The sequence below is a fragment of the Chiloscyllium punctatum genome, chromosome 34, assembly GCF_047496795.1.
Source record: "Chiloscyllium punctatum isolate Juve2018m chromosome 34, sChiPun1.3, whole genome shotgun sequence".
NCBI lineage: Eukaryota > Metazoa > Chordata > Chondrichthyes > Orectolobiformes > Hemiscylliidae > Chiloscyllium > Chiloscyllium punctatum.
This window is the reverse complement of record NC_092772.1, coordinates 74,791,055-74,815,045: the sequence shown is the minus strand read 5'-3', so window position 1 is coordinate 74,815,045 and position 23,991 is coordinate 74,791,055. Positions and strand designations below refer to the sequence as shown.

Here is a 23,991-nt window from a genome sequence, read left to right as displayed (position 1 = left end):
AACAAGGACAATGTTTATATTGAAATCACACTTTTATTCCAGATGAGAGAATGTGGTTTGCATTATTTAAAATGAACTTGTTCACTGTGTAAAATGATCAAATAGATCCCAGTTTCTAAACAAAATTGGTAACGTTGTCATCCATCTTGAAATGTGGTGTCTTCTTCTTTCAACCAGACGGGTCTTATAACGAAAAGTCTATGAATGATATGCGCATAAAGACACTTTAAATCGCAAGGTTTGTGAAGGTTTGTAGCTCAGTTTGAGGTTTATGGTGTCGGTATGCTCGCTGAGCTGTCGGTTTGATATCCAGACGTTTCATTACCTGGCGAGGTAACATCATCAGTGGCGAGCTCCAAGTGAAGCTGTTGTGTCTTGCTTTCTATTTATATCTTTCTCCTGGATGGGGTTCCTTGGGTTTGTGGTGATGTCATTTCCTGTTCGTTTCTGCGGGGTTGATAGATGGCATTTAGATCTATGTGTTTGTTTATGGCATTGTGGTTGGAGTGCCATGCCTTTCGGAATTTTCTGGCATGTCTTTACTTAGACTGTCCCAGGATCAATGTGTTGCATAAGTCGAATCGGACTACCAAAAATCCATAAACCAGGAGCCCCGCTCAGACCCATAGTCTCATTACCCGGAGCACCAACTTACAGACTGGCCAAAGAACTACACGCAAGTCTGAAATACCTCATAGAAGAGTCACAGCACTCCATCCACTCCACCCAGGAAAGTCTAAAAACACCAAGGTGGAGGAAGAGGAAGCAATGATCTCATTCGACATAACAGCACTGTTCACCTTCACCAACATCGACCTTGCAAAGGAAACACTAACCACACTTTTAGAAGAGACCATCAAACACACACCAACCACCATCAATCACATTACCAAGGAAAACATCATGAAGCTAGTGGACTTGTGCCTCACCACCCACTTCACGTTCAACAACATCGTCTACAAACAAACCAACGGTACACCCATGGTATCTCCACTATCAGGCCTCATAGCAGAAGCGGTAACGCAAAGACTCGAACAAACAGCCCGACCAACAATCAAACCAAAAATGTGGGTCCGCTACGTGGATGACACCTTTGTCATCACAAAACGAAACAAGATAGTAAAGACATTTAACATAATCAACAACACCCTCACAGGCATAAGGTTCACCAAGGAGGAAGAAACCGACAACAAACTCGCATTCCTGAACGTCACAGTAGAAAGAAAGGACAACGGAGAACTACAAACCTGCGTATACAGAAAACCGACAAACACTGACCAAATACTTAACTACACCAGCAACCATCCCAACACTCACAAACAAAGCTGTATCAGAACACTATTCCAACGAGCCACCACACACTGCAGCACAGACGAACTTCGGAAAACAGAGGAGAACCACCTATACAACGTATTCGAGAAGAACAGTTCCTCAAAAAATACAGTGCGCAGATTCCTCAAGAACAAACCACGACAAGCAGACCAAACACAGCCAGAAACCCTAACCACCTTACCATACATCAAAGAAGTTTCAGAAATGACAGCCAGACGACTAAGACCCCTCGGAATCCCAGTAGCACACAAACCCACCAACACTCTCAAACAAAAACTAACAAACCTAAAAGACCCAGGACAACCCATGGGTAAAACCAATGTCATACACAAAATTCCATGCACGGACTGCCACAAACACGACGTAAGACAACAGGAAGAAAGTTAGCCACCAGGATATACGAACACCAGCTAGCCATAAAAAGACACGACCTTCTCTCTCTCGTAGCCCTACACATGGTCTAAAAATACCACCATTTCGACTGGGACAACACATCTATCCTGGAACAGGCTAAGCAAAGACACGCCAGAGAATTCCTAGAGGCCTAACACTCCAACCACAATGCCATAAACAAACACATAGATCTAGATGCCATCTATCAAGCCCTCAGAAAATGAACAGGAACTGACATCACCACAAACCCCAGGAACCCCACAGAGGAGAAAGATAAAAATAGAAAGCAGGGGACAACAGCTTCACTTCACTTGGAGGTCACTACTGCTGATGATGTTACCTTGCCAAGTAATGGAACGTCTGGATATCAAACGTACACCTCAGCGATCAAACCTACACCCTACATTTTAAATCATTTTTCATGTTTATGTTGCATGAATCTGCGGTTATTGATCCACAGTTTAGTTTCACTCCCGAAAGGTAACATGCTGATTTCTCCAGTTGTTCATAGTTCAATGTGATGCATCCAGTGTGTGCACAACGAGAGGGAGTTTGCTTCCCACATCTTGTGTTTATCTGTGCCTTATGTCCAGCATTCATCAACGGCGAGAGTAAGGGGCGAGGGCGAGACCAATGTGCAAGTCTCTCTGTGCCCATGCACGGAACCACATCGGCAATTCTCCACTGCGCATTTACAGCCAGTTCTCAGTGCCCCTACACCCACGCCCTGCCCCTTTGAAATATCTCCATTATTTTGTGCTGTCTCACTGTGCTCTTCTCACCAGGATGAATTACTTCTTCTCAAACTCCTCCAGATTTCATCTGACAAAACGTTCATTAAGAATTCCTTTGCATAAACATGCACTTCGCAGCTCGCGGTATTTGATTTTCCTGGATGTCTTTCATACGAAAAAAACGTTCACAGCAACTTGACTTGAAAAAGAAAATCGAGTTTTTATTCATTATCCCAATGCAACCAACATTACAAAGCAGTTTAGTCAACAGGCTCAAACGATTCTTTGAGATTTTGCCATAGCATCAATGCATGCAAACTGGACATCGGAGTTTCAGTTGGACAGCTGTGATCGACTGAAAGCAACACAACTGACAGCCGTTGATGGCAGCGACGAGAGTGGGATTCGAACCCACGCGTGCAGAGCACAATGGATTAGTAGTCCATCGCCTTAACCTCTCAGACACCTCGTCATAGCAGCAGCGAAAGCTATGACCTTATGAATAATTGAATTGCGTAAATTAGGCAGAGCAGCAGATATTTCTCCCTGGTGTTGGTGAAATGATAAATAACACAGTACGGTTCAAAGACGATGGTCTGGCCCCTGGGTTGTGGGGCAAGTGCACTCCCACTGTCACGCTATGCACACAGTGATCTGAACAAACATGAGGAAATGAATATATAACAAGGTCTGTTGAATTCTGTGAAGATTTGAAGTCAACGGAATGAAGAACCCGAGACAGCAGGAGGTTTTCTTTCAATAAAGAGTTGGAGAGAGCTCTTAAGGATAGTGGAATCAAGGGTTATGGGGATAAGGCAGGAACAGGATACAGATTGAGGATGTTCAGCCATGATCATAATGAATGGTGGTGCTGGCTCGAAGGGCAGAATGGCCTACTCCTGCACCTGCTGTAAATTGTCTATTAAATTGCCTGTGAGGAATTGTTTTCCAGACTGGAGGAGAGTGCATAGTGCTCAATGTCATTATTCAGAACACCTAACTTCCGCTCAGATGTTTTTGACACGCACTTGTGTACAGAACAGACAATTTCAAAATCCAAAATAAGGCTAAACTGACAATTGAAGGCAACAATGCAAAAACCTTGATCTGTATCATTTTCCTGCACTGTGCGACACCAAGTCACTGTATGATCACAGCAACACAGTGAGCAAGTGTCAGAAGGAAAATGAGTGCAGTGTCAGAGCGCATACTGGGAGCAGCAGGTGACACACGGGGAAGTGCATTTCCCACAACAGGAACACTTCCCAAACAGCGGACTGCGGTGGAAGAATTCAGAGGGGGTTTATATTTTGAAATTTGATGCCAGAGACACAAAGGAGATCTGTCATTGAGTCTGTTCAAGATGAAGATTTTAAGATTTCTACAGATGCAAAACAAATAAAAAGCTCATGGGTTAGTGAAGGCGAAAGATGAAATTGTACATTTCATCAATCTATCGATCTTTACAATGAGTACCTCACCACTTTCTTCACTCGGGGACAGAACCACTGGTGAAGAAGATCATATAATCCCCGTTACTAGCCATGGAATCAGAGAAACTCGGTTTCCCAAACGTTAAGGTAAAACCAGGAATGTGGAGGTAAGCATTACCTCTGTTGCTCCTGTGCTGAAGGTGCACGGTATCTCTGTTTCAGTATAGTGGGGTGTGCTGTGCCGAAGTTTTAATTTTGATCCTCACATGGAGCAACTTCAATTTATCGTCGGGTTGAGGGATACGGACAGAAGGTGATATTGATCAAAGCCAAGTTTATGGGAAAATACCCGTGTTTGTGGATTGAGAAACAACCTTTTCTGGATAATGACTCCTTGACCAACAAACTTACTGCAAGTATCTAAAACGTGAAGAGACATATGTGGAGAGAGAGCCGAAGGTGATTTTTCAGCAGATGGATAACGTTTCCCATGTGTACTGCATTAAATTCCGGGAAAATAGATGTTGAACTGATTTCATGTTCTCACAGTTTGTTGCAAAGTCACAAAGGTTGTTGCAGTAATAAAAAAAAGAAATCACATAGGACCGTTTGAATATTGTATTGAATTGAATTTTGGTCTGAGCATATTTTATCTTCAATAGCGTGCTGCAGAGCAGTACCGGGGGTTAACAATACAAAAGGACAGAGTCTTCTTGGTGGATTTCTTGGGTGGAGTTAAGAATGTACGAAATATACATAACATCATGTGACTGTGGTCAAATCTTTAAAGTGGGTGTTGCCTCTCCAAGTGATGATTCAATTCCTGCTCATTAGGATATAATTTCTGTCTGCAGTTATTTTAGGACATCAGCTCCATTTACAGAGTTTCACCTTGAATAATACGCCACAGTTTACCAATCCATGAACTTGTTATACTCAGTCTTATTCAGTTGTACATGTTCATGAAATATCTTTGTGTCTGAAGTCAACAAATTCGAAATTGTTACGCAACTATACTGACTTTCACTCAATGGTAAATTCTCTCCTTGTACGTTTGTTCGTGTATCTTTTAAAACACTCTGAAATCAGCTTCTACGTTTTGTTTCTGTAAAGTCGTTCACGATTTAAATAACTCTATTGAGTGGAAGAAACTCTCATCCAAACTTTTCTTAATCATTCACTAATGGTTTTGAAGCTCTAACGAAAGTTATTGATTCACTCAAAAGAGGGACTTTCCCCGATTTACTCATTCAAACCTCGCGTTATGTGAAAATCTCATTTGTTTACATCAAACTTGCGTGTTTGTGCATCCAGCATTTCCAAATCTCGTGAATAAACTCCTTCATTCTTTCTATCATCCCGTTTGTATCCTTTCTGATATTTTTATGTCTCAGTAAACAACGTCACTTGGCTTTCGAATATCTTGCTATCCAGGAAACAGCGTCTGTGCCCTTTCTAACTTCTTTACATGTTTTTGGTGGAGAATGAGGACAAGGATTACACACAATGTTCCCACGGAGTGTGACAAAAAGATTTTACAGTTACACGATGAACTCATTGCTTTTTAAATATGACGCCTCGATTTATAAACTCCAATAAGGTAAATTACTATCTATCCAGTTCATGAACATCGTCTCCATGGAGACAAAAAGTTTCTATCACTTCCTTTATTCTTCCACGGAATGCCTGAAAGGTTTGAAAGGCCAACATCTCCAAATCCCCGTGTCCTGAGTCAGTCCCATCTATTTCTAAAGGCGACTGAAGTTCGAATACTTCATAGTGTGTCTCCAGTCATTCCAGTGCAGACTGGTTCTGGACAGTAAATGCCATCACCAAAGGTCACTGTGGATCTGAAATCAACATTTTTCACATAGTAATGGTCGTAGCTATTGTGTGTCGTATGTCCGTGTTCTTGTTCAATTTGTTCATCATTTCATGGGTCTCTGTATTGAATTCTACTGAATGATTAATTTGTGAATGGAGACATTCCCTTCACCACTCATTTGAAACTCCATGGAACATTGAAAGATTTAACCCATACGCTTCCAGAGGACAGTCCTGCCATTACTGGGATGAATCAGTCAACATTCCCCACGTATCCTCGAAGGCAAGGATTTCCTTTCCCATTTTAGCAGATCATAACAGCACTGAATCCATGTGTGCGTTCATCAAAACCAAAACAGTTGCAGCAAGACTTTAAAACTAAGATTTTGCTATCTGCTTGCATTGGTTGCCCCAAACATTACATTCCATATTATGGTATGTTTCTGGATGAAAGCACTTTCTGAATCTTGAGCAATTATATTTCAGTTTTGTCAAAAAAACTATCATTCGCTGTTCTCCCTTTCCCTTTCAGTTTTCCGTTTTATATCCCGTGTTTTATCGGTTTATCTAAAGTTTTCAATAATTTCAATCAATCTCCCTCCTGATAGCCAATCCGAGAGAATGCCACAATTTTGTCAATTTATATGCAGTGCAGCTGTAGGGCGCGGTGACCCAGTGGAAAGGCATTGGTCACGTGAACCAAATAAAAATAGCTGGCTGGTGGAATCTGGCCGTTCCATCACAGTCATATTTAAAACATGGAACGTAATCTTTAGCCAAATCATATTTGCAGAAAATAAAAAAACAAAAATGAAAAAATTGCTGATGTTGAAAATCAAACAAAAATAGATGTTGCTGGAATATTTCAGGACATCTGACAGCATCTGTGGAGAGACGGACCCAATGGATGTGAAACGTTAACTGTGATTCATCTGCACAGATGCTGCCAGCATTCCTGTGATTTTACAGCAATTTCTGTTTTTGTTTCAGATTGGCAGATTTTATTGCAGTCCATGAGAACAGTGCTCATTAGTATCAAACAGACAGCATGGACCTGGGAGTGTGAAATGAGGCAGTAATAATGAATGAGTGGAGAATATTGTACTGGAAAAGCACAGCAGGTCAGGCAACATCCGAGGATCAGGAGAATGGACGATTTAGGCATAAGCCATTCATCAGGAATTAGGCTTGTGAGTCGGGCAGAGGAACAAAGCTGAAGCCAGGTGCCAACTCGCAGGCACCTCCTCCTACAGACCACGATCACAAACTCTCCTCCCCTCAACAAACCATCATCTCCCAGACCATTCACAATCTCATCACCTCTGGGCATCTCCCATCCACAAACTTCAACCTCATTGTCTGTGAACTGCGCACTCCCCAATTCTACCTCGTTCCTAAGATTGACAAACCTGACTGCCCCAGTCGACCTATTGTCTCATCCTGAGCCTCTCCCATCCGAATCATTTACTCCTACGTTGACACAATCCTCTTTCCCCATTTCAGGAAATGCCCACTTACATTCGTGACACCCCAATGGATTTCACCTCCTCCAAGAATTTCGTTTCCCTGGCCCTCAACGCGTCATCTTCACCATGGACATGCAGTCCCTGTACAAATCCATCTGCCATGACAGAAGTCTGCAAGCCTTCCATTTCTTAATCTCACAGCATCCCAACCATTACCTTTCCACTGACATCCTCATCCACCTTGCTGAACTGGTCCTCACAATCAACAACTTCTCTTTCCAATTCTCCCACTGAAACTGGTAGCCATGGGCACCCGCATAGGACCTAGCTATGCCTGTCTGTTTGTCATATACGCGGAACCGTCCATCTTTCGCAGTTACACAGGCACCATCCTCCATCTGTACCTCCTCTACATTGATGAATGTTTGGTGACACTTGGTGCTCCAACGAACAGGTTGAATTGCTAACCAACTTTACCAACACCTTCCACTCCGACCTCAAATTTATCCGGATCAGCTTGGCAAATTCCCTCAACTCCCTGGACCTCTCCATCACCGACTCTGGCGACTGACTAATTACAGACATATACTACAAGCCCAGCGACTCCCACATGTATCTAGACTACATCTCCTCCAACCCTATCTCGTGTAAGAAGACCATTCTTTATTCCCAATTCCTCCACCTCCAGCACATCTCTTCCAGGATGACCAATTACACCTCAGAAAGAGCCAGTTGGTCTCCTTCTTCCACGATCACATATTGCCTTCCCACGTGGTTGACAGCGCACTCAAGTTCATCACCTCTATTTCACACACCACCACCCTTGAAGCCACCCCTCTCAACGCAACAAGGACAGAACCACCTGGTGCTCATTTTACACCCCATCAAACTCCGCGTAAACGCATCATATTCTGTCGCTGATGCCACCTCCAAACAGACACCACCAACAGAGATATGTTTCGCTACCCAGCCCTTCCAACATTCCGTAAAGACCATTCCCTCTTCAGGTCCACACATCCCCCCACCAGCCCTCAACCCTCTCCTGGCACCTTTCACTGCCACCAAAGGAAGGGTGAAACTAGCACCCACATCACTCCCCTCACCTCAGCCAAGACCCGAAGGGATTATTCCACATCCATTAGATATTCACCTGTACAGCTACCAATGTCATCTACTGAATCCGTTGCACCCAGTGTGGTCTCCTCTACATCAGGGAGACAGGAAAACTTCTTGCAGATCATTTCAGAGAACATCTCTGGGACACCCGCACCCACCAACTTCACCGTCCCATGGCTGAACACTTCAACTCCCCCTCCTACCCCATCAAAGACATACAGGTCCTGGATGTCCTCGACTGCCAACCGTTACCACACACCGCCTGTAGGAGGAACACTACACATTCCGCCTTGGGACTCTAAAACCACACGGGATAAATGTGAATTTGAACAGTTACTTCATTTCCCCTCCCCCAAGCACAAGCCTTCAACTCGGCACCGCCCTCTCAACCCATTCCAACACTGCCATTTCTAACCTATTATCTTCTCCCTCCTATTCATCCATCTATTGCTTTCCAGCTATTTTCCCTTAACCCCACACCACTTCCATTTATTTCTCAGTCCCGACTCACAAGCCTTATTCCTGATGAAGGGCTAAAGCCTGAAACCTGAATTCTCCTGCTGCTCGGATGTTACCTGATCTGCTGTGCTTTTCCAACATCACACTACCAACTCTGATCTCCAGCATCTGCTGCCCTAACTTTATCCTTGGAATTATCAATGACCGGAGAGTGCAGATATCCCTCGATTGCAGTGATCACAGTGTGGCTGAGTTTTCCATTTATTTTGGGTGAGGGCAGGCTGCATCTGAGACGAGCGATTAACATCTAAACAACGGGACTGGTATCAGATAGCGAAGTTAGGGTGGGCTGAAGTGAAGTGGAAAATTCTGTCAGAAGATGGGTCAGTACAACTGCATCACATCACCCAGACTGTAAAAGACATGCAGAAGGAGAAAAACAACTTCAGTATAAGCACAATGACAGGTCAAGTGGAAAGGAGACAATACAACACACTTCGGTGCAATGGAATTATTTATGTGAAAGGTTTCGATATATAAGCGACACCTTTACATATGGACTGCCATCACATTGGAAAAAGGAATTCCCTGCAGTATAACGGCGACATTTGCCTGTGACATGACAATGTTGAGAGTCACTGACATAGTTTCTTCTGTAGCAGCGTGGCCGAGTAAAAGCATGATCGTCCCATTAACCAGAATTCAATACTTCAAAGCTCTCCTCTGCACTGTACAACTTATTTGCTGCTTCTGTAGTCAGATCTCAATCGCTTCACTGTGTATCTTCTTCTGCTTCCTGCTTCATGGAAACACTTGAAACGTGAATAAATGCACTTTCCACTTTCACTAATCTTTTGCAACTTCCGAGTTGGCACAGGTACGAATGACCGATTGGCCTTCTCGAGCGTTCTCACTCTGGTATGATCTGAATGATAAAGTACACTGTGTCTAATCTGCAGAATGACCCCACGCGGGACGGTGCTGTTTATCCCATCCCCGGGGACTGAGCTGTCTCTACTGACAGAGTCTTCAGCCATTTCCCTCCACATGGAGACATTATGACGGGATGTAAGTGCGGATATGCTCTGAAGCTTCCGCTCCCGGGCACAGCCAGGTGCAAGAGCGCCGCTGGAACTTAGCAACTTTGATTGCGAACCTCCTCCAAATATGATTTATTTGAGAGAGAGAGAAAGGCGCTGAGCTGGTGGGATTGAGAGAAACGGGCTGTGAACTCTCTTCCCTCAGTAAAATTCAAATAAGTGCATTTTTGTGCTGCCCATTTGATGTTCAGAATCAATATTCGCAGAACAGTCCAGCAGAAAGGCTTTTGTTTCAGAGGCGTCGGTTTCTTTGCTGCAATCGGGCATCAGTTAACATCTGAGTCCCAAATGTCCCAGATGAAGTGACTCCGAATGAAACCCTCACTCACTGAGAACCGTCCCCACAGCCAGGGGCTGCGGGGCTGCAGACAGTCCAAAGCGGAAGGGAGGATGAAAAACGAGCCATTATTTCTCCCTCAGCCCCTCTGTCACAGCGACAGGGAGAGGGACGGCAGAAACGTGTGACATCATTCACGTGCCGACAGAAGCTGTTCAGCCCATCGAGTCCATGGTAAATCTCTATCGCTTTCTTCTCTCTGAGGTTATTCATTATCAGTGCTGCTTGTTCTAATAATAGGGAACTATGTCTGTCTGGAAATGCTGTCTCCAACATACTGAACCACATGTCATTCACGGCTGTTCATTTCACCGGAGGACCCTGCCGTGTGACACAGCCTGGGGAATAACTGCAAGGCATCATGTGCATGGTACATGCTACAACTGACTTTTCTCATCTTCGCCAGTGTTTTCCCAGCTCAGGCAAATGACTTTGCGAATCAGGTCATAACAGACCGACAGAGAACAGCAAAAAAAATCTTCCATACCTTCAAACGTGGGTTTCCTCAAATGTATAAATGTGGCAGGTGCATATATTTCAGATACCATTGAGTGTACTGACGCAGAAGGTTCATCAGTATGCAATGTGAAGAACGGAGCACTGTTATAGTGACACTCTTGCAGTTGCAGTGCATACACTGAGAGCTGGAATTGTCATCGAACAGAGGATGCTTTTCATTCATTAATTTCTGGATTATGCGCTCACCACGATGCCTCTGGGCCGTTCTGTTATCGCTGACCACAGCAGTTTCACGCAGTCTTCAGGTTTTTGTAGCATGTACCTTCGAGGATGACGTCAAAAGATCTTCACTGTTATTGTCTGTTACACTGTGGCACAGCTGTGTCCGAGCTGTGTCAATATAACCACTCTGTAACTTCCCCAATTCTGCTGCTTTAATTACAAATGCAATCAGAATCACAAAATGTGTCACACTGCAGACTGAGGCCATGCAGCCCACCTTCGCTCTGCTAGCTCCACGCAACGAGGAAATGACTGTGTTTTGATTGATTGATTGTCACATGTACCTAAGTACAGTGAAAAGCGTTGTTTGCGATTGGTAAAGGCGGATCATATTAGGCAAGGACATGCAGATCACTGCGTGATGAAAGCAAAATTTGACCAGACTTAGGAATTCAGGTTACTCCGTATCGGACGTACGCTCAGCAAAATCCACATTGGCAAGATAGCATTCTTTCAAGTTAGACAATCCATTTCTCAGAGCAGCAATGGCCGAGAAGAAGCAGTTCTTGAACTTGCTTGTGTACGTTTTCAAGCTTTGGAATCTTTATCTGAAACCGATCTCATCGAAATCATATCTTCACAGTCAAAAATGGAGTAGTGTGCAAAATTGCAAGGCTTATCCGCAATGTGAACCCGAGAGCTCTCGCACGTATGTCACCTGTCTGAGGCAATATCACACCCGAGATAAACGATCCAGAACGGCGCCAGACATGGTAACCAGAAATCAGGTGAGTTTGTTGGTTATCTAAGGCTATTTCTGCTGTTTCAGAGTCAAAGAAGCACAGAGTCTTATTAACAGCTCCTTTCCATTCTGACTCGCTTCTCCCAGGAGGCTGTGCTAACTGCTTTCCCGGAACAGGGCGGTCTTCATTGAGAACTGGACTAACTCATTTTCCATTGTCACGCAGTGTTGGTGGACAGCAGCTTGAACGTGGTCTTCAGCTCCCTATCAAACAAGAGTTTGTGGAGCGGGGTAAGCATCTGGCGGAAGTGGGAAGTATGGGAATTCTGGAAAGGTGTAGAAAAGGGAGATCGTGCATGCACATGAAATCATCTTTAGGGAACCATTGTCCAAATAATGCCAACTGAGAGAGCTAGAAAATGCAGAACTGCGAGGAAAGAGTGAATGTCTCCCCATTATTCAGGAACAGTGTCTGTGCTTCTCGAAGTCACAGGGAGGCTTCTGCTGTCTGAATCAGCATGGGATGTTACTGCAGCGAGTCCCATCGCTCACGCAGCTGCTGTGTATACATTTTTCCACGTTGCCTCCAGTTCACATCAAAGATTACACAGCTCACATCATCCTAGAGTGACAGGGAAGAGAAGGAAGCGATTCGGACCATCATCTTAACACAACCTGGGGATAAATTGGATGTGGGAGAGCGGACAGTCTCGACTTGTTCCAGCATTTACAATCTTGGTCCGTTTGGCAACAAAAGCAGGAAGCAGGAACTGTTTATCTTGCTTCTTAAAACAGGTGATTAAATTTTGAAGAGCATAGATATTTCTCCCTGGTGTTCATGAAATGATCAAGAGCAGAATACGGTTCCCTGAGTATGGTCTGACTTCTGGGTTATGGGCCCAGGGCACTCCCACTGTGATATTCTGTTCACAAGAGCTGACCACATGGAAAGAAATGACACAGTGACAAGATCGATTGAATCGGATTCTGTGAAAAAAGAGAAGTCGATGGAATGAAAAGCGCCATGAGAGCGAGAATAAAACATTATATGTGAGGAAGTTGTTTTCCAGATTCGAGGAGAGTGCACAGTGCTGTTTCCAGGGGTCAATATCTGGATAAGTCGACTGAATCAGCATCGACTGTTATTGTACTCGATCTTTTGTACAATGTTGCAAAAGTACGGGCCTTTTGTATCGAGGAGACAACTTCAAAATCCTCAATGATGCAAAATACACAAATTAGGTGAACAACAAAGCAACTGCAGAAACTCGTGTTACGTCATGGGGTAAACGCCCCGGCTCAACCTTTGCTCAAATTCGCTCTCTGTCAAATTCCTGAGCAAGAGATTCGAACAGTGAATGGTCTATGTTAATAAACACTGCTCAAATCTCACAACTTCAGTATTTAATACGCCCCTACATGTATGTCTGACAACAGTAATTGCTCCCTCACTGTGTTACTTCAGCACACGTAGAGAAAAAATACACATGAGAACAACAGTCACAGATGTGATGGGGATTTGACCCGATGCACACCTCTTCCCACCCTACCTCTTGCACACCTCTTCCCACCCTACCTCTTGCAAAAATGCCATCCCGTATTCCCAATTCCTCCGCCTCCGCCGGACCTGTTCCCAGGGGGACCAGTTCCGCCACAAAACACACTAGAAGGCCTCCTTCTTTAGAGAACGCAATTTCCCTTCCCACGTGGTTAAAGATGCCCTCCAACGCATCTCGTCTACATCCCGCACCTCCGCCCTCAGACTCCACCCCTCCAACCGTAACAAGGACAGAACGCCCCTGGTGCTCACCTTCCACCCTACAAACCTTCGCATAAACCAAATCATCCACTGTCATTTCTGCCACCTGCAAACAGACCCCACCACCAGGGATATATATTCCTAACCCTAACCCTCCCCTTTCCGCCTTCCACAAAGACCGTTCCCTCCGTGACTTCCTGGTCAGGTCCACGCCCCCCTACAGCCCACCCTCCAATCCTGGAACTTTCCCTGCCACCGCAGGAACTGGAAAACCTGTGCCCACACCTCCTCCCTCACCTCTCTCCAAGGCCCTAAAGGAGCCTTCCACATCCATTAAAGTTTTACTTGCACATTCACTAATATCATTTATTATATCCGTTGCTCCTGATGCGGTCTCCTCTACATTGGGGAGACTGGGCGCCTCCGAGCAGAGCGCTTTAAGTAACATCTCCGGGACACCCGCACCAATCAACTGCACCACCCTGTGGCCCAACATTTCAACTCCCCCTCCCAGCCTGCCGAGTACATGGAGGTCCTGGGTCTCCTTCACCGCCGCTCCCTCATCACCAGACGCCTGGAGGAAGAACGCCTCATCTTCCGCCTCGAAGCACTTCAACCCCAGGGCATCAATGTGGACTTCAACAGTTTCCTCATTTCCCCATCCCCCACCTCACCCTAGTTCTAAACTTGCAGCTCAGCACTGTCCGCATGACTTGTCCGGAATTGTCCTACCTGCCTAGTGCCTTTTCCACCTATCCACTCCACCCTCTCCTCCCTGACCTTTCACCTTTTCCCCTCCCACAATCATGCATTGTACTCTATGCAACTTTCTCCCCACCCCCACCCTCCTCTAGTGTATCTCTCCACACTTCAGGCTCACAGCGTTAATTGCTGATGAAGGGATTCTGCCTGAAACCTCGATTTCGAAGCTACTCGGATGCTGCCTGAACTGCTGTGCTCTTCCAGCACCACTAATCCAGAATCTGGTTTCCCGCATCTGCAGTCATTGTTTTTACCGCCTTGCAGTTATTCCCCACGCTGTGTCGCACAGCAGGATCATCTGGTGAAATGAACAGCCGTGAATGACATGTGGTTCAATCTGTTGGAGACAGCATTTCGAGATAGATACAGTTCCCTATTATTAGAACAAGCATAATGAATAATCTCAGAGAGAAGCAAGTGACAGAGATTTACCGTGGACTCGATGGGCTGAACGGCTTCTGTCGGCACGTGAATGACGTCACACGTCTCTGCCGTCCCTCTCCCTGTCGCTGTGACAGAGGCGTTGAGGGAGAAATAATGGCTCTTTTTAATCCTCCCTTCCGCTTTGGACTTCCTGCAGCCCCGCAGCCCCTGGCTGTGGGGATGGTCCTCAGTGAGTGAGGGTTTCATTCGGAGTCGCTTCATTAGGGACAGTTGGGACTCAGATGTTAACTGATGCCCGATTGCAGCAAAGAAACTGACGCCTCTGAAACAAAAGCCTTTCTGCTGGATTGTTCTGCGAAGATTGATTCTGAACATCAAATGGGCAACACAAAAATGCACTTATTTGAATTCTACTGAGGGAAGAGAGTTCACAGCCCATTTCTCTCTTTCCAACCAGCTCAGCACCTTTCTCTCTCTCTCAAATAAATGATTTTTGGAGGAAGTCCGCAATCGATGTCGCTAAGTTCCAGCGGCGCTCTTGCACCTGGCTGTGCCCGTGAGAGGAAGCTTCAGAGCATATCCGCACTTACATCCCGTCATAATGCCTGCAAGTGGAGGGAAATGGCTGAATACTCTGCCAATAGAGACAGCTCAGTCCCCGAGGATGGGATAAATAGCACTGTCCCAGTGGGAACATTCTGCAGATCAGACACAGTCCACTTTATCATTCAGATCATACCAGAGTGAGAGCGCTTGAGAAGTCCAAGTGGTCGCTCGTACCTGTGCCAACTCGGAAGTTGCAAAAGATTGGTGAAAGTGGAAAGTGGATTTGTTCACGTTTCAAGTGTTTCCATGAAGCAGGAAGCAGAAGATACACAGTGAAGTGATTGAGATCTGACGACAGGAGCAGCAAATAAGTTGTACAGCACAGAGGAGAGCTTTGAAGTATTGAATTGTGGTTGATGGGACGATCATGCTTTTACTCGGCCATGCTGCTACAGAAGAAACTATGTCAGTGTCTCGCAACATTGTGATGTCGCAGGCCAATATCGCCATTATACTGCAGGGAATTCCTTTTTCCAATGTGATGGCAGTCCATATGTAAAGGTGTAGCTTATATATCGAATCATTTCACAGAAATAATTCCACTGCACTTCAGTGTGTTGTATTGTCTCCTTTCCACTTGACCTGTCCTTGTGCCTGCACTGATGTTGATTTTTTCCTTCTGCCTGTCTTTTACAGTCTGGATGTTGTGATGCAATTGTACTGATCCATCTTCTGACAGAATGTTCCACTTCACTTCAGCCCGCCCGAACTTCGCTATCTGATACCATTCCCGTTGTTTAGATGGTAAGCGCTCGTCTCAGATCCAGCCTGCCCTCACCCAAAATAAATGAAAAACTCAGTCACACTGTGATCGCTGCAAGCGAGGGATATTTTCACTCTAAGGTCATTGATAATTCCAAGGATAAAGTTAGGACTGCAGATGCTGGAGATCAGAGTTGGTAGTGTGATGCTGGAAAAGCACAGCAGATCAGGTAGCATCCGAGGAGCTGGAGATATCAGGTTTCAGGCTTAAGCAATTCATCTGGAATAAGGCTTGTGAGTCGGGGCTAAGAGATAAATGGAAATGGTGTGGGGTTAAGGGGAAATAGTTGGAAAGCAATAGATGGATGAATAGGAGGGAGAAGAAAATAAGTCAGAAATAGCAGTGATGGAATGGGTCGAGAGGGCGGTGCCGAGTTGAAGGCTTGGGTTTGGGGGAGGGGAAAGGAGGTAACTGTTCAAATTCACATTTATCCCGTGTGGTGTTATGGTCCCAAGTCTGAATGCGTGGCGTCCATCCTCCAGGCGTTGTGTGGTAACGGTTTGGCAGTGGAGGAGTTCCAATACCTGTATGTCTTTGTTGGGGTAGGAGGGGGAGTTGAAGTGTTCAGCCATGGGACGGTGAAGTTGGTGGGTGCGGGTGTCCCAGAGATGTTCTCTGAAATGATCTGCAAGAAGTTTTCCTGTCTCCCTGACGTAGAGGAGACCACACTGGGCGCAACGGATTCAGTAGATGACATTGCTAGCTGTACAGGTGAATTTCTAATGGATGTGGAATGATCCCTTCGGGCCTTGGCTGAGGTGAGGGGAGTGATGTGGGTGCTTGTTTCGCCCTTCCTTTGGTGGCAGTGAAAGGTGCCAGTAGAGGGTTGTGGGCTGGTGGGGCATGTGTGGACCTGAAGAGGGCGTCATGGAGGGAATGGTCTTTACGGAATGTTGGCAGGGCTGGGCAGCGTAATATATGTCTGGTCGTCGTGTCTGTGTAGAGGTGGCCTCAGTGGCAGAATATGATGCGTTTATGCGGTGTTTGATGGGATGTAAGGTGAGAACCAGGTGGTTCTGTCCTTGTTGCGTTGAGAGGCGTGGCTTCAAGGGTGGTGGTGTGTGAAATAGAGGTGATGAACTCGAGGGCGCTGTCAACCACGTGGGAAGGCAATTTGTGATCGTGGAAGAAGGAGACCAACTGGCTCTTTCTGAGGTGTAATTGGTCATCCTGGGAAGAGATGTGCTGGAGGTGGAGGAATTGGGAATAAAGAATGGCGTTCTTACACGAGATAGGGTTGGAGGAGATGTAGTCTAGATACATGTGGGTGTCGGAGGGCTTGTAGTATATGTCTGTAATGAGTCAGTCGCCAGAGTCGGTGATGGAGAGGTCCAGGAAGGTGAGAGAAGTTGCCAAGATGATCCAGATAAATTTGAGGTCGGAGTGGAAGGTGTTGGTAAAGTTAGTGAGCAATTCAACCTCCTCGTTGGCGCACCAAAGTGGCCCCAAACATTCATCAATGTAGCGGAGGATCAGGTGGAGGATGGTGCCTGTGTAACTGCGAAAGATGGACAGTTCCGCGTATCTGACAAACAGGCAGGCAGAGCTAGGTCCTATGCGGGTGCGCATGGCTACCAGTTTCGATGGAGGAAGTGGGAGAATTGGAAAGCGAAGTTGTTGATTGTGAGGACATGTTCAGCCAGGTGGATGAGGATGTCTGTGGAAAGGCACTGGTTGGGATGCTGTGAGATTAAGAAATGGAAGGCTTGCTGACTTCTGTCATGCAGATGGATTTGTACAGGGACTGGATGTTCATGGTGAAGATGACGCGTTGTGGGTCAGTGAAAAGAAATTCTTGGAGGAGGTGAAGTGCATAGGGGTGTCACGAATGTGTCACGAGCGGGCATTTCCTAAACTGGGGATAGATGATTGTGTCGAGGTCGGAAGAGATTATTCGAATGGGACAGGCTCAGGATGAGAGAATAGGTCGAATGGGACAGTCAGGTTTGTTAATCTTAGGAAGGAGGTAGAATCAGGAATTCCGCGGTTCATGGACAATGAGGTTTCAGGTTGTGGATGGGAGATGCCCAGAGCTGATGAGATTGTGAATGGTCTGGGAGATGATGGTTTGTTGAGGGGAGGAGAGTTTGCGATCGTGGTCTGTAGGAGGAGGTGCCTGCGAGTTGGCACCTGGCTTCAGCTTTGTTCCTCTGCCCGACTCACAAGCCTAATTCCTGATGAATGGCTTATGCCTAAATCGTCCATTCTCCTGTTCCTCGGATGTTGCCTGACCTGCTGTCCTTTTCCAGTACAATACTCTCCACTCATTCATTATTACTGTCTCATTTCACTACCAGGTCCACGCTGTTTGTTTGATTCTACTGAGCACTGTTCTCATGGACTGCGACAAAATCTGCCAATCTGTCACAGAAAAAGAAATTGCTGTTAAATCACAGGTGTGCTGTTTTTGTTTGATTTTCAGCATCAGCAATTTTTTTCATCTTGTTTTCTTATTTTCTGCCAATATGATTTTGCTAAAGATTACGTTAAATGTTTTAAATATGACTGCTGGAACGGCCAGATTCCACCAGCTGGCTACTTTTATTTGGTTCACGTGACCAATGCCTTTCCACTGGGTCACCGCGCCCTACAGCTGCACTGCATATAAATTGACAAAATTGTGGCATTCTCTCGGATTGGTAATCAGGATCGAGATTGATTGAAATATTGAAAACTTAAGATAAACTGATAAAATACGGGATATAAAACGGGAAACTGAAAGGGAAAGAGAGAACAGCGAATGATAATGTTTTGACAAAACTGAAATATAATTGCTCAAGATTCAGAAAGTTCTTTCATCCACAAACATACCATAATATGGAATGTAATTTTTGGGACAACCAATGCAAGCAGATTGCAAAATCTTAGTTTTAAAGTCTTGCTGCAACTGTTTTGGTTTTAATGAACGCACACATGGGATTCAGTGCTGCAATGATCTGCTAAAATGGACAAGGAAATCCTTGGCTTCGAGGAGACGTGGGGAATGTTGACTGATTCATCCCAGTAATGGCAGGACTGTCCTCTGGAAGCGTATGAGTAAATTCTTTCAATGTTCCATGGAGTTTCGACTGAGTGGTGAAGGTAATGTCTCCATTCACCAATTAATCATTCAGTAAAATTCAACACAGGGACCCATGAAATGATGAACAAATTGAACAAGAACACGAACATCCGATACACAATAGCTACTAGAATTACTATGCGAAAACTGTTGATTTCAGATTCACGGTGGCCTTTAGTGATAGCATTTACTGTCCAGAACCAGTCTGCATTGGAATGATGGGAGACACCCAATGAAGTACTTGAACTTCAGTCGCCTTTAGAAATAGCTGAGACTGACTCAGGACATGGGCATTTCTAGATGTTGGCCTTACAAACCTTTCAGACATTCCGTGGAAGAAGAAAGGAAGACATAGAAAATTCTCGTCTCCATCGAGACGATGTTCATGAACTGGATAGATAGTAATTTACCTTATTGGAGTTTATAAATAGAGGCGTCATATTTAAAAAGCAAAGAGTTCATAGCATAACTGTAAAATCTTTTTGTCACTCTCAGTGGGAACATTGTGTGTAATCCTTGTCCTCATTCTTCACCAAAAACATGTGAAGAATTTAGAAAGGGCACAGACGCTGTTTCCTGGATAGCAAGATATTAGAAAGCCAAGTGACGTTGTTTACTGAGACATAACAATATCAGAAAGGATACAAACGGGATGATAGAAAGAATGGAGGAGTTTATTCACGAGATTTGGAAATGCTGGATGCACAAACACGCAAGTTTGATGTAAACAAATGAGATTTTCAAATAACGCTAAGTTTGAATGAGTAAATCGGGGAAAGTCCCTCTTTCTAGTGAACAGATAACTTTAGTTAGAGCTTGAAAACCATTAGTGAATGATGAAGAAAAGTTTGGATGAGAGTTTCTTCCACTCAATAGAGTTTTTTAAATCATGAACGACTTTCCAGAAATAAGACGTAGAAGCTGACTTCAGAGTGTTTTAAAAAATGCACGATCAAACGTACAAGGAGAGAATATACCATTGAGTGAAAGTCAATGTGGTTGCGTGACAATTTAGAATTTGTTGACTTCAGACACAAAGATATTTCATGAACACGTACAACTGAATAAGACTGAGTATGACAAATTCATGGATTGGTAAGGTGTGGCGTATTGTTCAAGGTGAAACTCTGAAAATGGAGCTGATGTCGTAAAATATCTGCAGACAGAAGTTTTATCCTAATGAGTAGGAATTGAATCGTCACTTGGAGATGCAACACCTCCTTTAAAGATTTGACCACATTCACATGATGTTATGTATATTTCGTACATTCTTAACTCCACCCAAGAAATCCACCAAGAAGACTCTGTCCTTTTATATTGTTAACCCTCTGTACTTCTCTGCAGCACGCCATTTCAGATAAAATATGCTCAGACCAAAATTCAGTTCAATACAATATTCAAACGGTCCTATGTGATTTCTTTTTTTATTATTGCAACAACCTTTGTGTTTTTGCAACAAACTGTGAAACATGAAACCAGTTCAACATCTATTTTCCCGGAATTTAACGCAGTGCACATGGGAAACGTTATCCATCTGCTGAAAAATCACTTTCGGCTCTCTCTACACACATGTCTCTTCACGTTTTAGATACTTGCAGTATGTTTGTTGATCAAGGAGTCATTATCCAGAAAAGGTTGTTTCTCAATCCAAAAACACGAGTATTTTCCCATAAACCTGGCTTTGCTCAATATCACCTTCTGTCCGTATCCCTCAACACGACGACAAATTGAAGCTGCTCCATGTGAGGCTCAAAATTAAACCTACGGCACAGCACACCTCACCAAACTGAAACAGAGATACCGTGTACTGGTCACCTTCAGCACAGGAGCAACACATTAATGCTTACCTCCACATTCCTGGTTTTACCTTAACGTTTGGGAAACCGAGTTTCTCAGATTCCATGGCTAGTAACGGGGATTATATGATCATCTTCACCAGTGGTTCAGTCCCTGAGTGAGGAAAGTGGTGAGGTACTCATTGTAAAGATGGGTAAATTGATGAAATGTACAATTTCATCTTTTGCCTTCACTAACCCATGAGCTTTTTATTTTGTTTTGCATCTGTAGAAATCTTAAAATCTTCATCTTGAACAGACTCAATGACAGGTCTCCATTGTGTCTCTGGCATCAAATTTCAAAATGTAAACCCCCTCTGAATTCTTGCACCTCAGTCCGCTGTTTGGGAAGTGTTCCTGTGGTGGGAAATGCACTTCCCCGTGTGTCACCTGCTGCTCCCCGCTTGCGCACTGGCACTGCACTCATTTTCCTTCTGACACTTGCTCACTGTGTTGCTGTGATCATACAGTGACTTGGTGTCGCACGGCCCAGAAAAATGATACAGATCAAGGTTTCTGCATTGTTGCCTTCAATTGTCAGTTTATCCTTATTTTGGATTTTGAAAATGTCTGTTCTGTACACAAGTGCGTGTCAAAAACATCTGAGCAGAAGTTAGGTGTTCTGAATAATGACATTGAGCACTATGCACTCTCCTCCAGTCTGGAAAACAATTCCTCACAGGCAATTTAATAGACAATTTACAGCAGGTGCAGGAGTAGGCCATTCTGCCCTTCGAGCCAGCACCACCATTCATTATGATCATGGCCTGAACATCCTCAATCTGTATCCTGTTCCTGCCTTATCCCCATAACCCTTGATTCCACTATCCTTAAGAGCTCTATCCAACTCTTTATTGAAAGAACACCTTCTGCTGTCTCGGGTTCTTCATTCCGTTGACTTCAAATCTTCACAGAATTCCACAGACCTTGTTACATATTCATTTCCTCATTTTTGTTCAGATCACTGTGTGCATTGTCTGACAGTGGGAGTGCACTTGCCCCACAACCCAGGGGTCAGACCATAGTCTTGGAACCGTACTATGTTATTTATCATTTTACCAACACCAGGGAGAAATATCTGCTGCTCTGCATAATTTACCCAATTCAATTATTCATAAGGTCAGAGCTTTTCGCGCATCTGTAACGAGGTGGCCTAGAGGTTAAGGCGATGGACTGCTAATCCATTGTGCTCTGCATGCGTGGGTTCGAATCCCACTGTCATCGCCGGCATTCAATGGTGCTGTTTTCAGATGATCACAGCTGTCGTATGGGAACGCTAATGGTCAGTTTATACGCATTTACGCTATTCCAAAATTTCCAAGAATGGTTTGAGCCTGTTGACTGAACTGTGTTGAAATGTCGGTTGCATTGGGATATTGAAAGGGAGCGCGGTTTCCTTTTGCAAATCAAGTTGCTGTGAACGTTTTTTCGTATGAAAGACATCCAGGAAAATCAAATACCGAGAGCTGCGAAGTGCATGTTTATGCAAAGGAATTCTTAATGAACGTTTTGTCAGATGAAATCTGGAGGAGGTTGAGAAGAAGTAATTCATCCTGGTGACAAGAGCACAGCGAGACAGCACAAAATAATGGAGATATTTCAAAGGGGCAGGGCTTGGGTTTAGGGGCACTGAGAACTGGCTGTAAATGAACTGTGGAGAATTGCCTATGTTGGTGCCGTGCATGGCCACGGAAAGACTGACACATTGGTCTCGCCCTCGCCCCTTGCTCTCGCCATTGATGAATGCTGGACATAAGGCACAGACAAACACAAGATGTGGGAAGCAAGCTCCCTCTCGTTATACACACACTGGATGCATCACATTGAACTATGAACAACTGGAGAAATCAGCATGTTACCTTTAGGGAGTGAAACTAAACTGTGGATCAATGACCGCAGATTCATGCAACATAAACAAGAAAAATAATTTAAAATGTAGGGTGAAGGTTTGCTTGCTCAGCTGTAGCTTTGATATCCAGACGTTTCATTACTTGGCTAGGTAACATCATCATCAGTGGCGACCTCCAAGTGAAGAGAATCTGTTGTCTCCTGCTTTCTATTTATATCTTTCTCCTCGATGGGGTTCCTGGGGTTTGTGGTGATGTCATTTCCTGTTCGTTTTCTGAGGGGTTGATCGATGGCATCTCCATCTATGTGTTTGTTTATGGCGTTGTGGTTGGAGTGCCAGGCCTCTATGAATTCTCAGGCGTGTCTTTGATTAGCCTGTCCCAGGATAGATGTGTTGTCCCAGTAGAAATCGTGGTATTTTTAATCCGTATGTAGGGCTACGAGGGAGAGAAGGTCGTGACTTTCTTCCTGTTGTCTTACGTAGTAGTTGTGACAGTCCTTGTAGATGACGTTGGTTTTGTCTTTGGATTGTTCTGGTTCTTTTAAGTTTATTCGTTTTTGTTTGAGAGTGTTGGTGGGTTTGTGTGCTACTAGGATTCCGAGGGGTCTTCGTAGTCTGGCTGTCGTGTCTGAAACGTCTTTGATGTATGGTCAGGTGGTTATGGTTCCTGGCTGTGTTTGGTCTGCTTGTCGTGGTTTGTTCTTGAGGAAAGTGCGGACTGTATTTTTTGAGTATCTGTTCTTCTCGAATACATTGTAAAGGTGGTTTTCCTCTGTTTTCCGAAGTTCGTCTGTGCTGCAGTGTCTGGTGGCTCGTTGGAATACTGTTCTGACGCAGCTTCGTTTGCGTGTGATGGGATGGTTGCTGGTGGAGTGAAGTATTTGGTCAGTGTTTGTCTGTTTTCTGTATGCACAGGTTTGTCGTTCTCCGTTGTCTTTTCTTTCTACTGTGTCATTCAGGAATGCGAGTTTGTTGTCGGTTTCTTCTTCCTTGTTGAACTTTATGCCTGTGAGAGTGTTGTTGATGATGTTAAATGTCTTTACTATCTTGTTTCGTTTTGTGATGACAAAGGTGTCATCTGCGTAGCGGACCCAGATTTTGGTTTGATTGTTTCTAGGGCTGTTTGTTCTAGTCTTTGCATTACCGCTTCTGCTCTGAATCCTGATAGCGGAGGTCCAGTGGGTGGGCCATTGGGGGTTTGTTTGTAGACGATGTTGTTGAAAGTGTAGTGGGTGGTGAGGCACAGATCCACAAGCTTCATGATGTTTTCGTTGGTAATGTGATTGATGGTGGTTGGTGTGTGTGATGGTCTCTTCTAAAAGTGTGTTTCCTTTGCCATATCGATGTTGATGAAG

The 23,991-nt window shown here is 44.6% G+C and overlaps 2 non-coding genes across 2 annotated transcripts; one reads left to right on the top strand and one right to left on the bottom strand.

Annotated features, from left to right (window-relative positions):
- Positions 1-2,849: 2,849 nt before the first annotated feature.
- trnas-acu (transfer RNA serine (anticodon ACU)) lies at positions 2,850-2,931 on the bottom strand. Its single transcript has one exon. It is a non-coding gene; the product is annotated as a tRNA-Ser (tRNA).
- Positions 2,932-21,932: 19,001 nt separating this feature from the next.
- On the top strand, positions 21,933-22,011 carry trnas-gcu (transfer RNA serine (anticodon GCU)). Its single transcript has one exon. It is a non-coding gene; the product is annotated as a tRNA-Ser (tRNA).
- The last annotated feature ends 1,980 nt before the right edge of the window (positions 22,012-23,991 follow it).